Genomic DNA, 7,696 nt, shown 5'->3' with positions numbered 1-7,696 from the left:
AATATTTATGCTAAACTCAAATGCATTTGAATATAGTCTAAGTAACATTTTAAGAATTGTTTTATTTATAACAACAAATAGTAGATATAAGGCGTGAAAGTATTTTGAGATAGCAAATAATTACAAACGTTTTAAGTTTAGTCAAGTAACAACAAATCAAATTATATACTTACACTTGAATATAATTCTTGTTTGAAATTACAAACGTGCTCTTAGTAACATTCTATTATAAGAATAATAATGTAACACATTAGAACCACTAAATACCAAGAGTATCTTTATTGTGCTAGTAAATATATTTAACTTATGCGTCTAAAAAAATTTCTTTTTTAATCAGCATTTAATCAAACATCAGCGCATATTTAAATTTGTAAATTTTATAATTTAATGTTTTTTAAATATCACCTCTAAACACATAAGGGAGCTTGAGGAATGATTGAAGTGAAAGTGATACAGACACACTGTGCTTTCATTTCCTTTTGTTTAACCTTTTCTGCTCTGGCAACTTTCTGAATTCCTCTATTTGTACCATAATTTGTCCATATGATAAAATTAAGGGTTGTTTCTGTCATTTTCATGTGTAAATAATACTTTTAACATATTGTCCTGGTAAAGAATCCTTAGAACTTTGAGGGGTAGGGGAACTTAGAACTTAATGTTGAATTTTATTGTCCATGCCAAATATAAGAATCAAACTTCTTCTTTTGTTATAATGGTGGAATGGGACAGTGTCTTTATTATCCCCGTCTTACCAACAATGATCGCCTTTTTTTTAAAAAAAAAACTTAACATAGGATTTGTCATACATGACATGTTTTTTGTTTCGCACCCTGTGTCCGATACCTGTTTTGCAGTTCGACTATATTCGGATTCGCGCCGCATAGGATCCCATTCGGGGAAAACGCTCCTTATCAAGGATTTTTTCATACGCAGAACTCGAACCCGAAACTTTTGATTAAGATAAGAGCAACCCACCCATTCGTTGTACCACTATCCTTTGGTGGTGTCATAACATGACATGTTAAAACAAGAAGTAAGACACTATCAATCGATATGAAGGAATATTATAAAAAGGTGGTAATAATAGCTTTATTTTCCTTGTATTATCAACATCAAAGGTATAACAGGGATATACTATAGTGTACAGAGTGACAAAACTTTAACATTTTTAAACTTTCTTTAGTGACAAATGTTGTAGGCATCCTAAACATTAAAAAAGAATCAGGTAAAATACAGCTAAATGGTATGCTTTTATGTAAAAAAAAATGGACGCATTACGAAAAAAGAATAATACTTATACGATTCACTGTTTGACGATATCCGTATTTCCTAAAGAGAGCATAGAGAAGATAGATTTTTTTAAATAAAAAAAAAAATTCTAATGATGAATTTTAAGGAAAATTGGTAGTAAAAAGTTGGATGAGGCTAACCATACCCTTAAGATGAAAATAATAAAAACTCAGACATATCATTATATCAATGATTCAATATCTCAATGTTGCCTAGAACTTATTTAACAATTTTATTATTCATGATTGATTTATAAGGTGAAAGTCAACATTAATGTGTCCATTTATTTATAAGCAATTAAATGCTAGCAACATTATTTAACAACCTAACAAATTGCGACAATTTATGGTTTATACTTGAACTCAACGGCCTCAGCCCTCAACCATGAAAATTATCAATTTGTCAATTTTTTCTTCACTTCAAAATAAAAAAAACACCGAAAAGAAAATTAAAATAAAAAGGGAAGGGTCAAATATACCTCATCTACTTTGGGATATTGTCTACATCTAACCTCCGTTATACTATTCGACCAAATTTACTCCTACCGTTATATTATCCGGCCAAATTTATCCCTCAGCAAACTTTTAAAAACTACCCCTTGATTTGTTAGGTAAACCAAAATCTCTCAATTTTCTTTTATTTAAATCACTTATTGTCTTCTCGCTCCTCTATTTTCAGAAATTACTATTGATGTGAATGCTAAAGTTACTAGACTATACAAATTATTCATGGATATTTTTAATTACCTTGCACTCACTTCTCTTCTTGTGATAATGCGTTTGGAATTGGTTTATTTTTTAACCATATACACACCGTAGAATTCAGTGGGTCTATATATTGTGTATTATATGTAGTTGCTCATCATGTATGAACATGTATATTCGAATATATTTTGTTATTATCTGGTTAGTATAGAGTTCGATCGACTAACTTAAGAGTTACATTGCGTAGGCATTTGATTTAAGCAAAGTTGAATTCGACAATATAAAGTCTTCAAGGAACTTTAACTTTTATCACTAATACTTGCAAAGTCTCTATACCTTTGGTACAACGAATTCATTAAAGTTGGGTTGTTATAAATATTTTTGGAATTTAGACAAGCTACCTAATTTAGATTATTTAATTTACTATACTTTATTTACTAACCGTTGTATTATTTTATTCTTTTTTTTTCTCAATTAAGAAAGCAGATAAAAAATGCCTTCTATTTTAAAAATACTGGATCAAGAAGAAGAATAAGTGATTCAATTAAAATAATTTGGGAGATTCTAGGTCACCAAACGGACGGAGGGATAATTTTTTAAATTTTACTGATAATAGGAATAAATTTAATCAAACAGTATAACGGTATGAGTAATTTGTATAAAAGATATTAGATGTAAATAATATTGGAAAGTAGAGGGATAAATTTGGATCTTTTCCAAATAAAAAACACCGCATTTTATGAAAACCAACGCAGTCCACACTCTTGTTCAGGGTCCCACATGAATACGATTTTATGTTTTTACCCCTATAGACAAAAGCAGGGCCTACAATATGTGATGTCAGCAAATGCAGCCCCACGTGGGCTTGTCCTTTGCACTTCCTCCTTGGGATCTGCGTGAAAAGCTTTTGCAACTTTAGCGCTGAAATGAAAATTTTCCAATTACACATTTGGGCCAAATCTAATTCTGTCACTGCCAATTGGATGAAAATATTGCAAAATATGTCAGACCTAAAACCAGTCCAACTCGTAAATCCAGAATATCGACCCAATTCTGGAGTCATGGCTAAGTTACGGGCAGAAATGATACCATATAACCACTCTAAAGACCTAGTACTATGTAAGAATTAATTAACTTTTTTTGAATTTTAATTTTTTAATTCTATTATTCGGGACACAAATGACCTATTTACTTTAAATAACGTATTGTATCATTTTCTTATCAAGTGTAACCTATTTACTTTAAATAACGTGTTGTATTATTTTCTTATCAAATGTTATTGAAATGCGTCAATTATCTATTTGTTGTTTCATATTCATATGTCAAGATTTCTTATATCTTTTTCGAATTTGAAATGATATATCGATAATTTAAAATTAAATGAACATATCATTATTTAGGTATCATGTTGGTTTTTATATTTAATTATAAAATTCGGTTAACCTTGAAAACGTACATTAACGAAAAATTATTGTTAGACGACTAAGAAAATAACTATCATGTGTTACTAAGAAAATTCTCCCATTAGAATTTTTTAATAGATTATATGTTTGTCATTTTTTTTACCTTTTACTAAATATATATATTCAATTATCAAAATTTTATCTATAATTTAATAAAGTAAGATTGAATAATATGCACGTAACCAAAATACCTGAAAAAATCTGAAAAGCCCGACAACCGAACCAATTCAAACCGATATAGTTAGCTTGGTTCGGTTTTTATCAAAATCGAACCAATCCGGTCCATGTACACCCCTGTCCATAACATTATTGTTTGTTAAAAAGATGGATATTTGGTATGAGGGGGTATGCTAAAATAGTTGTTTGTAATTCCTTCCATGAATGACCAAGGTTCTGCTAATTTTAGATAGAAAATATGTTTTCTAGTAGAATAATGCCGTTTGAGCATATGAACTTGATTGATTCAGCTTTTCAAGTTTTTGTTTACCCCAAAAATCGGATAACAATTGAATTTATACGTGATTTTAAGGATGTGTGATCTAATTTGATACAAAGTGATCAGATTTAATATGGAAGAATAAATAGAAAAATAAATACAAACCATGCAGATTGAATAACTTAAGCCTCATAGGATTAGTTTTCTTCGAATTTAGATGTGATATTATTGAAACCAGAATAATATGAACAAAGCTGGAAAAAATAGTATCTTGCTCAGTTGAGTATGTTACAATATGTCAAAAGACTTACTCCATTCCCTTTATATATACAGGGAGATGAAACCTTTAAGACATTATTTTATAGGAAATTATGTAGACTGTTGGCTCCCTTTTTGACTTAATCCCGTAATTTTCGCCATAATGATTGGTCAGTGGCGAGAATTATGGATACTTGTCGTGGTAGTTGGTAAACCTTTTTTTCGAGGTCGTTAGAAGCGGGGTCGGTCGTGCCCCAAATAAATTCGAGGGCAAATCTGATGGTCTTGTTCGAACTTCGATCTTTGATATCGAGCTCAATCACATTTGTAACTTCGATCTCTTACGCAGGTGCCGAGCCTTGACCTATTATTCCATATGCCTCGATCAAGCATAGAGCTCGGTTCTACCCGTATACAGATAGTCCCATCTTTTTTCGGAGAGTAAGCGACTAAAAACGATATGAACCCTCGGTCCTTACTTCGATAAATCATGACGTTGGGTACATTACGTAGGTGATAAGAATAGTGGAAACGTCCCGTCAGTCCGGTCTTCGAGGCATTAAATATATGTCAGTTGACGGTCGACTACCTCGGGAGATGAGTCGCAGCTTGAGGAAGTTATAAATACCCTTTAATCCGTTTGTTAGAACTTTTACGCTCATATCCTTATTGCGTTCTAAGAACTTCATCTTCTGGTTTTCTCATTGACAACCTCAAAGCTTCCCCTTATCAACAATCACTTTACTTTATTTTTTATAAAAATGGCAAAAATTTCAAAGTCTATTCCTAAAAAATAAGCACCTTCTTCTTCAAAACCTTCTGAAAACGCTTCTCACGCTGCTACTGAGGAACCCCTTCTGAGATCATACATCCCTACTGGGTGCCCTACTGTGGCCGATTTCAAGGTTGAGAATACGCCCATAGTATCGGGTCGATGCGAACCGGTCTCGAGGTACATAAGTACGATCATGGAGAGCATCCTCGATAAGGTTAAAGAGGATTGCAACTGGGTAGGCAAACACGTAGTGGTCCCTACTCCTGAAGAATCAATTACCACCTACGTGGAGGATTTCTTAAGTGTTTACACTTACCCTTTCACGTTAGATCCTTTAGACCCGGTTATCATAGCCTTTAGCAAAAGTTATGATGTGACACTCGGGCAGATACATCCTTCATTTTGGAGGATTGTTATTCTGCTTTGATTCTTTGTGAGCAAGGTCGAGGGATGTCCATTCACCATCGACCATCTCATGCGCATGTACAACCCTCGACTTTACCGATGGGGGTTAATTAAGCTTGCACGCCAAGCCACCAAGACCTTGTTCTCGAGTATCGACGACGATCGAGACCGAGGCTGGTTAGGTAGATTTGTTCGAGCGAGAACCTCAAACTTAATCCTAGTTGAGGACATGTCGTTCCCTGAGAAATGGAACATGAAACGTAAGTTTATCTTTGCCTTCGGTATTCCTTTTATTGCCTTTCATTCCGTTTGGTTTCTCATCGATGTTATATGATGCAACTATTGCCCAAATGCCAAATCCCATTCCCGAACTGAAAGAGTGGGTCGAGGGCATTGTGACACAGAGACCTTATTCCGAACGCTTATGGTGTGAGCTCTCGAAGGGCCGATGGGAGGCCCGTAATCATGATAAGGGTTTTTCCCTAATAATACATCTGATTTTTACATCATCAGTCTCTGATCCGTTATATTTTCATTTTGTAGGTTTGGGAAAGGACGTTAAGATGAGGCCTCCATCAGCTGGCGATGATATACATTCCGATCCCCCTATTTCCAAACAGGTCAAAGAGAAAAGGAAAAGAAAAGCTCCGAGTCCCTCGACACCTGAAAGGAAAAGATCGAGGAACCGACTTACGCAGAAACCTAAGTAAACCAATGCCCAAGAACTTTCATCGGACTTACTCAATCAGTTGAGGGATGAGTCCGGGGAAGAAGAAAATTCTGAGTTAGTGGCCCGCGTGAGAAGCGGCTTCAAAATGCCTTGAGCCATAGAGGACGTAGAAGAAACAACGGTTGAAGTTTCCGAGTGGGTTGAGACCGATTTTTCCCGAGCCAGTGAGGTCGAGAAAGAAAATATGACCGGTACATCCCGATCAGAAGATAACGCACCCAAAGAGGCTCTTGGGATGATTGATCTTTCGGGGTCGCCTTCCTTTACAACTTCTATGATAAACGAGGCCCAGGCATTGAAAGGTAACCTCGGCAAAGGGGCTCAAGGAGTAGCCGATTCTTTCCATAATTTTTTCGACGGCCTAGATTCCACTGCTTCAGAGGATGTTACCGATTTGGGCGACCTACCGGTACCAGGGAAGATACCATCCCCGGGATCCGGCGGGTACTCATCGAGCCCGAAATTAGTGAATCAGTTCCATGCCCCGAGTGTTGATCCTACTCGGAGGTGAGTGATTTATATGTCCATCCCGGAGGACGCCTGGGTTCTTTCCGCTCCAGTGGAAATTGCTAATTACCTTCGGTGCTTGGTGATCGAAGAGGATCAAATCAAAATGAATGAGGTAGAGCTGTCCTGCCTTTTCAACGAAGCTCAACAGGCGCTAAATCAGGTAATTTCGCACATGCCTTTGTTATATACTTAGATTCAATAGTGAATAATCCTAACATCTTCCTTTGTGTGTGCAGACCTCGATGCTTCATCATGAGGCCTTCTCCGATATCGGGAGGAGTTCAAGCGTCACAAGGCCGAGACTCGAGAGCTTGCTGAGAAGAAGGATACTTACAAACTTCTTAGTGAGAATCTTCAGGCCGATTTAGAAGCGGTTCAGAAGGAGCATGTCGGTTTGCTCGAGTAGGTAATACGAATATTCAATCTTAGCGATGATGATTCAGATACTCTGGCTAACGACCCGAAACTACAAGCTCAAAAGAGACTTGACCAGGTCAGGCATCTTCAGGCAGAGGTGGACATGGTGAAGGCCGAGGCCGAAAAATGGAAGAAAAATATGGATTGTCTGGCCTCGGAGAAAGAAACTGCCCGGGCACAATTAACTTCTGTTGAGGTTCAGCTTCAGGCTGCAAAGGAGAAGAACTTAGGGCAGGCCACAACGATCGAGGAACTCCAATCTCAGCTCAGTTTAGCCGTTTCTGGCCAAGAGAATCTGGCCAAGGAGTTCGAGACTGCCAAGTTAGAAGTCATTGCAGCCCGAAACGATGCTGATAAAAGTGTGGCCCAGCACAAAGTTGATGCCGAGGCTATACAGGAGTAGGCAAAAAGTATGGTGAAGCATGCATGGTGGGAATCCCGAAGAAAGACCCTCGATTGAGTCCATGCCCAGAAATTTGACATATTAAACGAAATTGAGAACGCCAAGACATGCGAAGCCAATGCTCGAAGGCTAGCCTTTCCCGAGGAGGATTCCGATGCGTCTAAAGAATTGTGCTAGTTCGGTGGCGAAGGAGACTCCGAAGGTGATGATGCAGCCCCCGGTGAATATTAGGCCGTTCAAATTTTTGTATTGTTTCTTTTGTTGAGGCAATTTAGCCTTTGTATATGACATGTAACAGGGCTATT

The sequence above is a fragment of the Nicotiana tabacum genome, chromosome 23 (assembly GCF_000715075.1).
Source record: "Nicotiana tabacum cultivar K326 chromosome 23, ASM71507v2, whole genome shotgun sequence".
Taxonomy (NCBI): Eukaryota; Viridiplantae; Streptophyta; class Magnoliopsida; order Solanales; family Solanaceae; genus Nicotiana; species Nicotiana tabacum.
Note: the sequence above shows the minus strand (reverse complement) of the source record.